At 40.0% G+C, this 17,273-nt stretch overlaps 1 protein-coding gene and 1 long non-coding RNA gene across 7 annotated transcripts in view; one reads left to right on the top strand and one right to left on the bottom strand.

Moving 5' to 3' along the window:
- Positions 1-17,273, top strand: part of FGD4 (FYVE, RhoGEF and PH domain containing 4) — a 248,462-nt gene that overhangs the window by 46,526 nt on the left and 184,663 nt on the right. The gene's annotated exons all lie outside the window — the stretch shown is intronic.
- LOC123591547 lies at positions 1,652-17,017 on the bottom strand. 2 transcript variants are annotated; one of them, XR_006709402.1, is made up of 4 exons: positions 16,161-17,017; positions 13,121-13,262; positions 9,582-9,771; positions 1,652-2,182 (listed from the first exon to the last, which is right to left on the bottom strand). It is a non-coding gene; the product is annotated as an uncharacterized LOC123591547 (long non-coding RNA). The 2 variants fall into 2 exon arrangements; XR_006709401.1 differs by lacking the exon at positions 1,652-2,182 and having other exon boundaries at positions 9,320-9,771.

Raw genomic sequence — 17,273 nt, forward strand, 5'->3', positions numbered from 1 at the left:
ATATAATTGGCTATTAGTAGGGGGGAAATTATCAACAGGAATGATGACACCTTCAAAAATCTCTCCAGTCACCATTTCATTAAAATCACATTTTCAAGGATTTAAATGCAGGAAGAGCTGGGCCAGCTGATAGCCTTTTGAAAGAGATTTGGTTTGTAAATTGTGGTTTTGGGGGGATGTTTGACTTGCTATTATAAGGATCACAAACAAAATTCAAAAGTTTTTTTTAAGCCTTTGTCTTAATTTAAAAATTTTATGTCCTTCAACAAAAATAAAGCTTGGAAGAAGCAAGCATGCATTTAAAAATCTAAAAGTCTTTTCAAGGAAAATAGATAGTTTTGAAATAGAGTGTCTCAGATTAGATTGTACAGCTGATTGAATTTAGTGTCTTATTTATTCCTAAAATATTTTCCTGCTGTAATTTTTCTGTTCTTTGAAATTCTCAATTTGATATTTAAAAAAGTTCTTATTTTTGAAAAAAGGTCCAGTTAAAAACTAGATTATTGCTCCTATAGTGTCGGACTATAGATGTTCAGGTTGTTACTGGGACTCAGAAAGACCTAAGGTTGGGTGCGGGTTACTGGACTGTGTCCATCGTATGAAAATTCATTCAGCGTGGTGGGTGCACTGTCCTCTGTGAATATTGTGTTTCCATTAAAAATGGGGATAAATAAAACCCCTGTGGAGCAAATACATTTCTTGAATGGCTAATCTTAACTTTAAAAGTTTGCTAGTTGTCATTAGATGGAATCATTATTTTGCAGCTTTGCCAGCTATTTTTTTAACATTTGAAGATTTACCTTTCCACAAAAGTTGCATTGAAAATGTCATAATAATACAGCAGTAAGTGTTGTTTATAACAATTTGACTCAGTGATATAGCAGCTACTGGGAAGAAGTCACAAAATCTTTCCAGGCCAGTTTATGAAGTAAAAATGGACATTACAAGGATTAGTAAGAGGTTATTGAACAAGGAATAAGGGAGGTTAGTATACTCTGGGTGAAGGAGATAACACCTACCTGACAAAAGGAGCTAAGAAGCATCCCAACCCCAGGCTTTCATAATACTTTGCATAAATCTCCATTAGAGTACTTTTTACATTATGCTGGAATCTTATTTATTTGATTATTGTGCTGGAAATCTGGGCAATGACTGGGTCTTTATCTTCCCCAATGCCTGGCATATAATAGATAGCCAATAAATGCTTGCTGAATGGGTGAAACTATGCAAGACCACGTGTTAAAAACATCTAACAATTTGGTGGGGCTCTAGGATAAGCCTTAGTGTGGGCATTGCTAAGAGGAAAAGCTGTGTATAGATGATATGAAATTTTGGGGGTGATGGGGGAGTTCAGAGCTGATGGCCAAGAAAGAATTCTTGGAAGTGGGCGGAAAGAGCTGCACTGGGGTTGTGAAGAATGACTGGTTATATACCATGGAGTTGAGGGAGGTAAAGTCAAAAAGGAAGTTTTCAAAGAGATTTTCATAGGCTAAAGACTCACAGATGACTAGAGGCCTAGCTGTTGTCAAGCTAAGGTTGTTTTTCCCTCTAGCAAAGCATCAACATTAAGACAGTAAGGAGTTCCTGGACTTTAGGCTATTGATGGGATTGCCTTTTTCTTTTAAACTGGTGAAGACTCTTATCAGTTTAACTATTTGTTTTCTTTGTCCTTTCCTGTTCTTGGGCAGCTGGAAGTGTCCAAGGAATATCACACATAGCACACTCCTGGGAGGGGGCTGCTAACTTGAACTTTGTCCTCAGCGTGCCTTATGCTCCCTCATCAAAATCCTTCTCCATATCATAGACTTTGTATGCAAGGCTAAAGGGTTTGGATTTACCCTGTAAGGAGTTGTGCCATGGAGGATATCTGAGAAGGGAGTGGGTAACATGATGAGACTTATAATTTAGAAAGGTTAACAGTTTGAGGCCATGCAGAGCATAGACTGGAGGAGGCTGTATTAAAAGTTTAAGGCCAAGTGGGGTGTAAAGTGTGTGTATACTTGGGGATATGTAAGACAATCCAGGTGTTAGGAGAAAATATTCGAACTTCGATTTCTTTTTTAAAAATCTTTACCAGCATTTATAATGTATGCTGAAATGTCATCTTAGTTATTGTATATGTTGATAGTGGCTTCCTAGTCTGAATGTCACATATTCACATCCATGTGGTAGATAAGGCTTCCTGAAAAGAGAAAGGCAATTCTATGACTCAAAAGGCATGGCAGGGAGTTTTTGTTTGTTTTTTGCTTTTCGTATTTTGCTGAACTTTTTTTTTTTTTTTTTAGAGAGAGAGAGGCTGGGGTGGTGGGGGGTGGGGGGAGGGCTTACATGAGAGAGGGGCAGAGAGAAAGAGAGAATCCCAAGAAGGGCAGAGAGAGGGGCTGGAGTTCACCCCAAGCAGGGCTTGTGCTCATGGGATGTGGGACTCAAACTCACGAACTGTGAGATCATGACCTGAGCTGAAGTCAGATGCTTAACGACTGAGCCACCCAGGCATCCTGAACTTTGTAGTTTGCGTGTGGTTGGTTCAGTGGACTTACAGAATATATTGTCTAGCTTTAAACTCTCACAAAATGGTGCATGAATGTAAAAATACTCTTAAGGAAACCACAGTTTGAAGATAAGCCTAAAAATAAAACCCAAATAAACAAGTAAATAGTAGAGTTTACATTTCTAGTAGTTCTGAGTCACATGATAAGGCAAAAACAGTGACTATTTAACCCGACAGGACAAATAGGTGACAAAAAAAATAAAATCAGAATTATCACAAAGACTCTCTGAAGTCTGGATGTACATCCAGTGTGAAGTATGAATTTTGACTTAAGCTTTACCATGCTTTGAGATATTAAGTAATATGAAGCCAAGACTGCTTTTCAGGGCTCCTGGGTGGTTCAGTTGGTTAAACATCCGACTTTGGCTTAGGTCACAATCTTACCGGTTGGGAGTTCTGTGCTGATGATGCAGAGCCTGCTTGGGATTCTCTCTCCCTCTCTCTCTGCTCCTCCCCGACTTGTGTATACACACACACACACACACACACACACACACACACACACACATTCTCTCTCTCTCAAAGTGAATAAACTTTAAAAAATTAAAAATAAACAGCTTTTCATTTTATCTTTAGAGCCTCTTATTAAAAGTTCTACTTTTGTGTATTTTTTAATACATTAGTACAGTAGTAATGGGTAATTTATAAATGGTCATGTCCTGGGGTGCAGAGTCAGAAGTTTTAATGGGTTGTATAAAAAAAAAAATTGGGAGGATTGGTTTCGAGAAAGATGCTGAAAAACTAAGGCAAAGAAAGGTTGGTTATTTAGGATCTATTTAGATTCCACAAGGTACTGTAGACCTTATGGTTTCCTCTGTATATATTTCATGATGTTAATGATAATCCTGTGAAATAGATATTATCATTTTATAGACAGTGAAACTGAGAGAAATGAAATAGCATGTCCAAGATCACAATTACTGTATTGCAGATTGACTATTTCAGCCTAGGTCTCTTAAAAATTCATGGGCTTTCTATATATTGTTTATATTGAATAGCTGGGCATTTTAAAATGCTTTTAACTGAGATAAAGAATACAAGTAACTCATTTTCTCCAGTAGATTACTAGTGAATTTGTTATGAAGTTGTATTTGTAGTAATTATGTATGATGTGTGTTACTTGTTCCTGTGTCTGAGGGTCCAAAAATTATTCATCGTGTTCAAAGTTAATACTGATTTTTCTAAGCTTTTGTGTGATAATAGAATATTCCAGTTAGGGAAAATATTTTTCCTTTGGAAAGCAGTCCTGTTTTGAATCAGGAACATATGGGGGGGGGGGGGGGAACATAAGCACTATTCAAGCAACTAAAACTGATGTAAATACAAGATTTACTGATGCATTTAATTAAGCCCTTGTCAGATGAAGGTTTTCATGTCTCCTTCTGTATCTCCAGGCTTGTAATAAAAGTTTTCAAATGATTTCTTCAGTCTTAGAAGCTAACAAGATAATGAAAACTGCCTCAGAGCTTAAGAGGCTTTTACTTGATGAGTTTAGTAGTAATATTTCCCTTGATTCATTTGTTTATTTCTTTTGATGTCTTTTTGCCAGGTACATTATTTATTTGCTGTGAATTTATACAACTAGCAGAAGTGGAATTCACATATTTGCACAGAGTACTGAGAGATGCTGTAAAGCAAACAAAAACCTTCCTGGGGGAATTTTAAGAATGCTATATATTTTTTAAATGCAAGTATCTGCTTGTTCCCAGTTGATGCCCTCTGCCCTGTGACTATTATTTTCTGTCTTTTTATTTTTATTTTTTTTATTTTTTTTATTTTTTTTTTTTTAATTTTTTTTTTCAACGTTTATTTATTTTTGGGACAGAGAGAGACACAGCATGAATGGGGGAGGGGCAGAGAGAGAGGGAGACACAGAATCGGAAACAGGCTCCAGGCTCTGAGCCATCAGCCCAGAGCCTGACGCGGGGCTCGAACTCACGGACCGTGAGATCGTGACCTGGCTGAAGTCGGACGCTTAACCGACTGCGCCACCCAGGCGCCCCTTTTTCTTTTTTTTTTTTTTTTTTAAATTTTTTTATTTTCTGTCTTTTTAAAGGTTTTAACTATGACCTTTTTCTGATAAATTTGGTTTGGTTTCTGCGTAATGTCAGGTGGTTAATAACAAGTAAACACTGCATATCTTTCATAGGAAAGTTGCTAGAAAATTCACTTTTCCATTCTCCATGTGGCAGCCTTAAATGTTGTTACAGCTTAATCCATGGTTTGCCTTTTTCTGGTAATTGTCAAATTCAATGATGCATTATTTCTTTTTCTGCTTATTTATTTTTCATCTGTGAGGAAGCTACCTTATGCTTACATTCAAAATGAAACTTAATTTTCAAAATAATAAGTTTCCAACTATTTAAAACAAAATTTTTTAACATTTATTTGTATTTTGAGAGAGAGCACGAGTCGGGGCAGGGGGCAGAGACAGAGGGAGATACAGAATCTGAAGCAGGCTCCAGGCTCTGAGCTGTCAGCACAGAGCCTGACATGGGGCTTGAACCCACAAACTGTGAGATCATTACCCGAGCCGAAGTTGAATGCTTAACCGACTGAGCCACCCAGACTCCTCAGCAAATATTTTTTAAAATAGACAAAAGGCTGGAGACAGTTTGTAAGTGCAGAAATACTTGGGACTCTAGTTCTCTGAAGCTGCCCACCCTCCCGCCCCCCATGACTCCAGTAGTTTCAAGAAAATATAGCCAGTGTGATAAGGGAGAGAATGCAATCAACACACGCCAGGCACGGTGCATAGCTGTTAGTGCACATTATAGAACGTATCGTTCCCATATGACATTGGAGGAAACTAGGCTTCAGAGAATTTATATATGTTTTCAAGGTTGTACCCCCAGTAACTGACAAAGTGGGGATTGACTTCTGAGTGTGCTACCATTGCTCTAATTTTTCTTGGGAAAGATAACCTCTGTGTGTGTGTGTATGTCTATATATATATATATATATATATATATATATATATAGACATACACATATATTATATATGAAAGCCTTAGCTTGGTGTCTGTCACATGGTAGCTTCTTTTTAAAACAATTTTTTTAATGCTCATTTATTTTTGAGAAAGAGAAAGAGAGCACGAGTGGGGGAGGAGCAGAGAGCCAGGGAGACCCAGAAACTGAAGCAGGCTCCACTCTCCGAGCTGTCAGCACGGAGCACAACTGGGGCTCGAACTCACGAGCTGTGAGATCATGACCTGAACCGAAGTGGGAGGCTTGACCGAATGAGCCACCCAGGCGCTCCACATGGTACATTCTTAATACAGATTCTCCTCTTTTTTCTGAACTTCTCTGCCTATCACTGAAACAATTAAAAAAAAAAAATCATAGACACACAAAGGGGATTAACTGCCATTTCCTCCCTTCTGGGAAGGGGCAACTTGATTAAAAGAAAGGAAATGTGTTAAATACCCCTATGCTGCTTTATCCCTTTTTGGCTAAGCATCAGGAAATCATTCACAGAGAGTTTTTCTTATTGTTTTAACTCTTGTTATTGATGTTACAGTTGAGACACAATGTTACTGTAGTTTCAGGTGTACAACATAGTGATTCAGCAACTCTGTACATTAGGCTGTGCTCATCGTAAGTGCAGCTACCATCTGTCACCATATAAAATTGTTACAATATTATTGACTATATTCCCTATGCTGTACTTTTCATCCCCACGACTTTGTTTATAACTGGAAGTTGGTACCTCTTAATCCCTTTCACCTACTTGCCCATTCCCCACAGAGAGTTTTTCTATTTTGAATGTAAAGTGGGAACCAACAGAGAGCTGTAGAAGCTACCGGCCATTTGACCCCTTACTAATAAGGATTGTTAAAGGTTTGTTTGAAGATTTTTTTTAAATAAGTAAGCATTTCTGGAGCTTAGTTTTGCATATAAGGCCAGGAGTCTCCTGATGCAAAGAAAGAAGTAAGGGGGAATTCTGACAAGTTTTGTATAGCAAGTTTTGGATAGTAACGAGTCTTATCAGAGCTCTTGGGCATATGCGAATAGTCCATGGCGTGCCCTTCATATATGCTAGGTTGTGAATGCTCCTTCAGACCCCCAGAGTTGTGTAGCACAGTGCCCTTGAATCCAGTAGATGGATAATTTCTTTTATTTTTCATTTATTTTTTATTTTTGTAATGTTTACTTATTTTTGAGAGAGATAGAGAGTGTGGGGGCGGGGAGGGATGGAGTAGGGGCAGGCAGAGGATCCTATGTGGGCTCTGCACTGACAGCAGAAAGCCTAATGTGGGGCTCAAACTCACGAACCATGAGATCAGGAGATCATGACTTAAGCTGAAGTTGGACGCTTAACCAACTGAGCCACCCAGGTGCCCCCAAGAGATGGATGATATCTTTGAAGAGATCATTTTCTACTTGTATGAGTCTTTGAGTCTCTTTAAAATCCCATCTGTATGTTTTACCATTTAAACAAATATTAGCAAATATAGTGGCTTCTCAATTGATGGCTCCTCTGGAAATTAAGTTTGCCCTAATGAAGACCAGTTTTTTTGTGAGGTAGGAGGCATCTGAAGGCCAGAGTCCCAAGGGGACAGTCATTCTCAGAAGGTGGCTGAGGGAACAGCCTTTGGACACAAGAGTCATCATTTGCTCTGGTCATGTGAATCTTTGCTGCCACTAGGTGGCAGGACAGGCAAGAATTCTAGGCAGACGTATAAGGTTAGGAGGCCAGGTCAGCCATTCTTGTGGAGGTGGGAGAGGGTATAGGCAGTCAGGATGCTACAGGAAAAGAATTTGTGCCATAGAGTTTGTTTTTCTGCTACTTATTTAAATTATGTCCTTATTTTAATTCTGATAAAGTTTCTGGGGATAGAATTTGCTCCTTAGAATGTGTCCTCTTAAAGGCATGAATCATTAAAATCTTAGCAATCAGAAACTGTAAAGTTCTGCCGTACAAATAGAGGTCCATAGAAATTGGCTTTCCCAACATCTTAGAGCAAGTCACTGGCTGTTCTTGCTCTTTGAGTTCCAGTTCTGTGCCAATTAAGCTATTGTTTTGAGCGCAGTCTATTTAAGGAGAAAACTAAGAGACTGAAGGATGTTCTAAATTGTACCTTTATCCATAATCCTGAATGTGGACCCTATTCTGCCTAAATCAGGCACTGCTGGTCAAGAGGTGTAATGACCAACCTTGTCCGTCCTGTGACTGCAAGAAAATGACCTTCATTAGGTTATGAATTAAAATGAAGAACTATGAAATCTAGCTACCACATTGTGATACTTACAGGATTAGGTGGATTAAAGGGGGAATTCTAGAGGTGTGCCTGGCATATAATCTAGCACCATGACTGGAATTAATAAAATATTTTTTCCTTTGTACCTGTCCTCTCCCTACTGATTCGTTCATATATGTGTCTTGACTTGGATATATATCAGTTATTTGGGCATTTTAATGATCATTTGGACTGAAGTGTTCAGTAGGAGGAAGAACTTTCTTTTTAATAGTCCAGGCTTTTATTTTTAAATTTCGTTGTAAGTTTATTTGTTTTGAGACAGAGAGAGAGAAAGGGAGGCAGGGGGAGGGGCAGAGAGAGGGAGAAAGAGAATCCTAAGCAGGCACTGCAGTCCGACACAGGGCTCAGTCTCACAAATTGTGAAATCATGACCTGAGTTGAGATCAAGAGTCGGACGCTTAACCGACTGAGCCACCCAGGTGCCCCAACAGTCCAGCCTTTTAAACTGTCTTTTATAATAGCAATGACCTTTTAAAAAGCAGTGTTATTGTCAGTTACCTGTTTTCAAAAGGAAAGCAGTGCTTTTGAATAGTGATTTTCAAACTTTTTAACCACAACCCAGTACAACACTGTTTGTGCATGTGTGAGCATGTGTGTATCTGGGATAAAACTTAGCCTTTCTGTGTGCTTACATACTCTATTTTCTGCTGGGCTTGCTAATGGGATGAAACCACATTTTGAAAAATCTTATGCCTTAGAGAAAAAGATGATAAGAAAACATTCTTTTTTGGCAGATTGCACACATCCAGGGCCAAATTTAAAATGAGAAGGTGTTAGAAGGTGGAGGAGAGATAGTGAAGTATCTCTCAAACAGAGAGGGCCCTTGGAGACCAGGAAACAAAGAAAGACACTGCGTATCTTTTACAGAGTTGTATTCAGGGTACCTTACTGACATGGGGGGAGATAGGGCAAGGACAATCCACAGCAGCTTCAGAGTTATTCTCAGCAAAATCCAGACCTTCGTCCACAGACTTTATGAAGCGAGGGGACATGCAGAAGCGCACTGTAGTGAGACCAAAAGTTGACATGCATCTCAAAGGGCTTGCGCATACCCTTCAAACCTTGTGGCACCTCCTGTGCGTCAGGAAAGAAGGAAGTCTGTGTTATCTTTAACAGATTCCTGGGAAGCCGAAATAAGCCTAAACCCATTCTGGCCTTGGCAGGTATCCCTAAGGTATGTATGTCAATGTCCAAGGGACCTGGGACACGGAGCCCGAAGAGAGGTCATTGAGCAAACATGAACAAGATGGAGGGCCAAAGGTGGAGTCAGTATTGTGAGCACTCCTACAGACTGTACCTCTTGAAATATGTGAGTTTGGGTCCTAGATCTTGGTGAGGCAGATGGGGCACTGACATTTCCTTTTTCTTTTTCTTTTTCTGTTATTTTTTTTTTTTGGTTTGCTTTGTTTTGTTTGTTTTTAGAGGGAGAGAGCATTAGTTGGGGAGAGGGGCAGAGGGAAAGAGAGAGAGAGGATCTTAAGCAGGTTTCACACTCAGCATGGAGCCTGATACAGGGCTCAATCCCATGACCCTGGTATCATGACCTGACCCAAAATCAAGAGTCAGGTGCTCAACCAACTGAACCACTTAGGTGCCCCAGGCATTGTCATTTTTATCAGCTCTCCCTGTACTTTCTTGTGCCAGGGATATGATTTAAGGCTGTGAGAGCTAAAAGGAAATGCAACATAGGTACTGTGAATCGCAGCTAACAGTGTTGCTAAAACTTTTACTCACCCTCTATTTTTTCTGTGGGTAGGTTTTAAACTTACTTCTTGTAGTTCTTGAATCAGTTCTTGTGTTAACTCCCATCAGTTAGCAAATCCACTTAGACGGCTTTGGAAATCCAGGCGCGAGTGAAACCGACTGCCTCCTCACTGCTGGAGGAGTAGGGCAGCAGTGTTGACTGCTGCTGCCTTGCTCATAACTTGGTGTGTGTGACCTCACTTGCTCCTCATAACCCTGCGAGAGAAAAGGTAAAATTGTCTTCTTCGTTCAATAAGACCACCAGTACCAAAAAGCAAACAAGCAAACAAGACCCAGGAATCTAAAATGTTAGCTAGCTTGCTCAAAGTCACAGAGCTAGCAGAGGAGGGTAAAAACGTCAATTTGGGTCTGCCTTACTGCGAGAAATCTTCATAACAAAGCCTTTTACAATATGAAATAAAAAGTATCAGTGTCAGAAGTATTCTTATTGTGGATTAAATACTAATAAAATGGTAAGATGCCTTCATTTGGAGAAACATTGATGCCGTCCCCACACACGGTTTTTCCCCCTCTGTGCAGCAGACTTGGAAGCCTGAGTTAAATGCCTGTTTTTTATGGTTTGTCTTGACTGTTTTTTTGTTTTGCTTTGTTTTTTGTTTTTCTGAAAAACCTGTGAAGTAGTGGGGGGGGGGGGTTGGTGGTGGTATCATTATTGTCAATACTGAGGTCTGAAAAGGTTGTGTGAGAATTTAAATGAAAGCTCAGATATTCTGACCACCTGCCCACGTCTTCACAGAAGCATTAATCCACGTGGGCAGAGTAATTGAATGTGTTGGGTAGAGGCCCAAGGTCAAAATGCCAGAGGAATAGGATCACGCAGTGTATTTGCCGTTTGAGTTGAGAATGTCGCCATATCAATACTGGGTTTGGTCCGGGAACCCTCTTGCACTGTTGGTGGGAATGCAAATTGGTGCAGCCACTCTGGAAAACTGTGTGGAGGTTCCTCAAAAAATTAAAAATAGACCTACCCTATGACCCAGCAGTAGCCCTGCTAGGAATTTACCCAAGGGATACAGGAGTCCTGATGCATAGGGGCACTTGTACCCCAATGTTTATAGCAGCACCCTCAACAATAGCCAAATTATGGAAAGAGCCTAAATGTCCATCAACTGATGAGTGGATAAAGAAATTGTGGTTTATATACACAATGGAGTACTACGTGGCAATGAGAAAGAATGAAATATGGCCCTTTGTAGCAACGTGGATGGAACTGGAGAGTGTTATGCTAAGTGAAATAAGCCATACAAAGAAGGACAGATACCATATGTTTTCACTCTTATGGGGATCCTGAGAAACTTAACAGAAACCCATGGGGGAGGGGAAGGGAAAAAAAAAAAAAAAGAGGTTAGAGTAGGAGAGAGCCAAAGCATAAGAGACTCTTAAAAACTGAGAACAAACTGAGGATTGATGGGGGGGTGGGAGGGCGGGGAGGGTAGGTGATGGGTATTGAAGAAGGCATCTTTTGGGATGAGCACTGGGTGTTGTACGGAAACCAATTTGACAATAAACTTCATATATTGAAAAAAAAAATAAATAAAAATAAAAAAAATACTGTGTTTGGTCAACATTCTATAAAATGACCTCATAAGGGACAAAATTAAGTGCTGTACTGACTGGCTATTTCACATAGCCAATAACTAGCCAGCTCAACAGGTAGAAATGTTATCTGAGTTGTGATTTTTCCTTTCTGTGTCCAGTTTCTTTGAAGTACTTATTGACATGCAGTGCAATAAACCATGCTAGGGGAATAAACAGTGGATTCATCAGTGGCTTTTAAGTGTATTTGGCCTCATCCAGCTGAAATTTTAAGATTTTACGAATGATTAAAGAAAAAGGATAAGTGTAAGTAGGTCATTTGTACCATAACCGTAGAAAGGCTGATTAAATTATAAACAATAAGGAGAGTGGATAAAGTTTACTAAGAGTTTCCTATGTGTCAGACAGTGTTCAAAGTGTTTTACCCATTTTAGCTTAGGAAATCTCCTTAAAATCCCCTTGAAAGTCAATACTACTCTAGTTTTTACAGATGAGGAAATCAAGCCACTAATAGTTTAGATTAATAAACTAATAGCTTCATAGACCTGAGGGTCATAGTTTGATAAGTAGTAGAGCAAGCATAACCTGACTCCAGATCTTATGCTTATGATACTGTTATATAGCCTCCATGTATAACAGAAATTAAACTAAGTTAATAGAAAATGGGTCCTAATTGTAATTTTGTTGTTAACTTATAATCTGAACTTATACAAGTCACTTCATCTCTTTCTACCTCTGTGTCGTCATCTGTGAAGTGTGTATAATACCTATTCTGTCAACAAGTTCAATTTGTGATAGGGATCAAAAGCTGGAGTGCTAAAGTGACCCTAGGGCAGGATATGTTGTGGAAATGAGAGATGATGAGGAAGAGGTAAAGACGATAGAAAGTGCTAGAAAGTATATGTTTTAAAAGCTTATATGCAAGAAATATTTCACAATGTTGGTTTGGTGGCAGAAAAGTAAGTGCCAACATGGCACTTGTCAGGGTAGGCTGTGGGTACCATCTTCATGGGAAGATGGGTGGGAGGGGCCAGAAGTAAAGCCTGGAAAAGTAGCTCTGTGAGTGGATGTACAGCGATGCCCTGTGGGTGGCGCTGCTCAGTGATGGCAGGCCACATTGGACGGCTGCAAGATGAGAGAAGGCTGATGTAGTGGGGGAAGTTAGGATGAAGCATAACCACACGTGGTATGTATGTATGTATATATGTGCCCCTTCAGCATTTTTGTATCCTTTGGATACAACATCCCTAGTAGTGCAATTGCTGGGTCTTAGGGTAGCTCTGGTTTTAATTTTTTGAGGAGCCTCCATATACTGTTTTTCAGAGTGGCTGTACCAGTTTGCATTCCCACCAACAGTGTAAAAGGGTTCCCCTTTCTCCACATCTTCACCAACATCTGTTCTTTCCTGAGTTGTTAATTCTAACCATTCTGAGAGATGTGAGGTGGTATCTCATTGTGGTGTTGATTGGCAGTATTCACTGATTTAAATGTTAATCTTATCCAAAAACATCCTCCAAGTGGACACATAGAATTAACCATCACAACCCTCTGCAGGATGTGCTATAAGCAAGGCCTTCTTAGGACATTAGAGCCTTCACCATCCCATTCTCAGAATGTGTTTTAAATGCCAGCATTTTTTTGTTCAATGTATTAGGTAGAAATCCTATAACCTGCTTGAGTTAAATTAATGGATAAGAAAGTACTTTTAAAATTGTGTAACAGTCTACAAATGCAAGGAATTTAGGGAAGTGGTGAGTGGAAAGGGTATGTGTAGAGTTTAGTATAAGTGGGTGGATTGCCACCTGTCAGGAGGAGTACAGTTTGGCAAGAGAACAATCAACCCTTGTTTTTGTGACCAGACACTTTACTACACACAGTGCAGGGAGGAGGGGCCTTCTTCGAACCTTCTCTTAGATCTGCAGGAAAATCCTATTTTTGTTCTGGCGGGGAATGGCTTGGGTGGGGCCTTTCGAACTCTGGTGCTGCTCCCTAACCATTGAGTTCTTACCTACTGTTCCTGCTGTTGGCTCTCCGAGAGATCTCCTTGTAGTGCTGTGAACCCGTGGGTTGAGGAACTGGGTAAATAAATATAACTTGTTTCTATAGTAGCTGTCTCTTGAGCCATATTGTCTCATAAACTTGGGGGGAATCTAATTAATTAGAAGGGACGATTATGTTACTAATATACTTACAGATAGAGTAACCCCAATTTTAATTCTTCGAGTCAGAATAGAACAGCATTTTCACATTGTTGGTCAATAAATGTTTGGAAACCATTATTCTATTTTTGTAATTCATCTCTTTTCTGTCTCACCTCTGATGTTCCCCACAACTCACATTTGAGTGCCTGTGATAGGAAGGATGCTGTATTTTTTTTTTTTTAGGAGTAATGAAATAGAATTTATGTTTCCTTGAGGAAGTTTTAAATGAGATGGATCTTAGTATCACTATGGAAATAAAGTTTTTATTAATAAAGTAAATATTACATACTGTCAAATGCCTTTTAGAGTATGTTTTTATAACAAATCTTTCTACAGAGTAAGCTTTTCTTTAGTCTGACTTGCAGACTGGTGGTTTTATTTCCAGTGAACTCTTACAACAAAATGTTCATTAATTAAAAATAGCTGCCCCATACAGGAAACAGCTCATATAGCAGCTTCTGACACTGTTCTAAAAACAGACTTGAGCTGCTCTGAGTGCTAAAGAAGAATGAACGCTGAAAACCTTGTGAACGAATTCAGGTAAAAGCATGATATTTTTAAAGAAGGATCTGTGGTCTTTACATTTATGTTTTTCTGTTTATAAGACTCATGTGCTTATTATTAAAAAACCAAGTATTATAGCAATATATTCTGTAGAAACTGAAATTCCCACCCAAATTGTGGTGTCCATGGAGTCTGGTGGTTTTTACCAGATTTTTTTTCTATGCATCTACAGAGTATATGCTTTTTTTTTTTTTTAATGTTTGTTTATTTTTGACAAAGAGCACATGTGTGAGCACAGGAGAGGCAGAGAGAGGAAGACACAGAATCCAAAGCAGGCTTCAGGCTCTGAGCTGTCAGCACAGAGCCCGATGCAAGGTTTGAACTCATGAGCTATCAGATCATGACCTGAGCCAAAGTCAGACACTTAACCAACTGAGCCACCCAGGCACCCCAAGTATATACTTATTTTTAAAATGGACTTATATGGGGATGCCTTGGTGGCTCAGTCAGTTGAGTGTCCAGCTTCAGCTCGGGTCATGATCTTGCTGTTTCCAAGTTGAAGCCCCGTGTTGGTCTCTGTGTTGACAGCTCAGAGCCTGGAGCCTGTTTCAGATTCTGTGTCTGCTTCTCTCTCTGCCGCTCCCCGACTTACACGCTGTCTGTCTGTCTGTCTGTCTCTCTCTCTCTCTCTCTCTCTCTCTCAAAAATAAATAAACATTTTTTTAAAATGGGATTGTATGTTCTTTAAACTTGGTTTTTTCATTTGTATGTATTAGAAATCTTCCATATCAAATTTTCAAAGCCCTCTTCCTTTATTATTTCTTTAAAAAAAATTTTTTTTTTAACTTTTATTTATTTTTGAGAGAGACAGAGCACAAGGGGAGAGGGGCAGAGAGAGAGGGAGACACAGAATCCAAAGTAGACTCCAGGCTCTGAGCTGTCAGTGCAGAGCCTGATGTGGAGCTCGAACTCTCGGACTGGGAGATCATGATCTGAGCCAAAATCTGATGCTTAATCAACTGAGCCACCCAGGCACCCCTATTATTTCCTCTACGTTAGCATCTCACTGTATAGCTGTACTACAGTTTGTTTAAACGAGGTGTCTATTAATAGGTTAATGAGTTGATACTCTATTTACATTTTTTTCCTTGAAAGTCATTGTTTTTAGGGCAGATGTAATTGTACAAAGTTAGCACATATAGTATATTAATAGTGTAATATATTGGGAGTTTATTATATGTCTGGAACTTTTTAATGCATTATTCTGTGAAAATCAGAATAATTCTATGCTATAATCAATTTATTATTGTCCGTATTCTCGAGATGCAGAAAGCCTCCAGGATCCTTGCATGCCATCATCTAGAAGATGAACTGAAAGTCAAGGGTGACTGGAGCAGACATGTGAGAGCCCGTTAAATCCAGAGGAGCAGGGGTGCCTGGGTAGCTCAGTTGTGTCAGACTCTTCATTTTGGTTCAGGTCATGATCTCATGGCCATGAGATGGAGCCCCGCATTGGGCTCTGTGCTGACAGTGCAGGGCCTGCTTGGGATTCTGTCTCCCTCTCTCTCTGCCCTTCCCCCAGTCACATACACACTTTCTGTTTCTCTCTCAAACATTAAAAATAAGAATAAAGAAAGAGGAGCTAAGCAAAAGGACAGCAGCCGTGTCAGCATAAGAGAAAACATAGCATAAGAGTTTAGAAATTCTTACTGGTGTCACTGATGTTAAAAATCCTTTCTGGTTGCCATAACAACTGGCTTCAAAAGACCTGCCATCTTAACCCCGTGACTGTGCCTTGAGGAATTCTGGCCATTACCACAGACTGCTTGGCATTTGTCTATCCCTCGCCTGTCTTCCGAATGCCTGTGGTGAATTTATCTGATACTCAGGGACTTTCCTCACATTTGTCTGTGATCCTCGTGTGCCTTGCTGAGCACCAGGAGATGTCAGCTGATGCTGAGATTCCCATCCGTAGCCAGTCCTCTTTGATGGCTTGTGCAGCTGCTTATTGTTTTTTACTGAAAATGGAAACTTTTAAGTTCTTGTCACTATTAGTCACTTACACTCTAAGATAGACTCTAAGGAAATTCTCCTGAGACTTAGAAGGTGTATTTCATATGCTTCAATGATTGCTGAATTGATCCTAAGTACAATAGATTAAGCTTTTAGAGGGGGAAAAAAGTTTACTGCACAGTATATTTCTTTATAATTTAGTCTGTCATGCCTAGAGAGAAGTGAAGCTTAAAATGCCACTAAAAGGGACTTGTTGGGGTTATTTATGGCAGTGTAACAAACCACTCCAAAACCAGATAGTCTAAAACAGCAATTTATCTCGTGACTCACTGAGTTGTCCAGGAGGTTCTGTTTTTTTGCGGTATCATCTGGATGCTGGGATGGCTGTGGTCCTCTGAGTCTTGGTTGGGGAGATCAGCTAGGACCCAGTGGCGGCTTAGGTTGCCTTGTGGTATCTGGGTTCCAAATGGAAGAAGAGGATGCTGCCCAAGCAGTTAAGGGCTAGGCCTACAACTGGCACTGCATCATTTTTGTCATTGTCTGATGGTTCAAGCAGTAATCGGCCCAGCCCAGAGTCCATGTGGGAAAGAACCCCACAAGGAGTGGATACCTACAAGGGTGGTTCATTGGAGGTGATCACCAGAACAGCAATTTACCACAGGGCACACTCTGGCCACTCACCCACGTGCACACTGCACTCGCCCACACCCAAGACTCCCACAAGTCTTGCTCTATTGCTATGTTAGCTTGAGTCCAGGAGCTCATTTATGTCAGGTCCAGGTACAGATGAGGCTCTTTTGGTGCAGCTGTTCTCAACCAAATACCTGTGAACTAAAGGCACAAATTATTTGCTCTCCTCCCCTGACCCAACATGCAATGGCAAGGCAGGGACAGGAAAATTGCCACAGACGCTCCCCTTCAAAAAGGCATCAGAGGCTGTGGAGAAGTCACAAGGATACACTGCTGGTGGAGATGTAAAATGATGCCATTGCTTTGGAAACAGTCTGGCAGTTCCACAAAAGGTTAAACATAGTTAGCATTTGACCTTTCCTAAGTGTATATCCAAGAGAAAACATATGCCCACCCAAAACTTGTACAGGAATATAACATAAGGTTATAATAGCCAAAAGGTGGAAACAACCCAAATATCTATCAACTGATGAACAGATACATGAAATGTAGTGTATCCATACAATGGAATGAAGTACTGATACATATTGCAACGTGGATGAACCTTGAAAATGTGCTAGGTACAAGAAGTGGGTCACGGAGACCACATAGTGTATGATTCCATCAATATGAAATGTCCAGAATGGGCAAATCTATAAAGACAAAGTAGATTAGCAGCTTCTTAGAGCTGAGTATATGGGTGGGATGGGTATATGGGGGTGATAACTAAAGAGTACAGGTTTCTTTTGAGGTAATGGAATTTTTTTTAAATTT

This window comes from Leopardus geoffroyi, chromosome B4 (genome assembly GCF_018350155.1).
Source record: "Leopardus geoffroyi isolate Oge1 chromosome B4, O.geoffroyi_Oge1_pat1.0, whole genome shotgun sequence".
Taxonomy (NCBI): Eukaryota; Metazoa; Chordata; class Mammalia; order Carnivora; family Felidae; genus Leopardus; species Leopardus geoffroyi.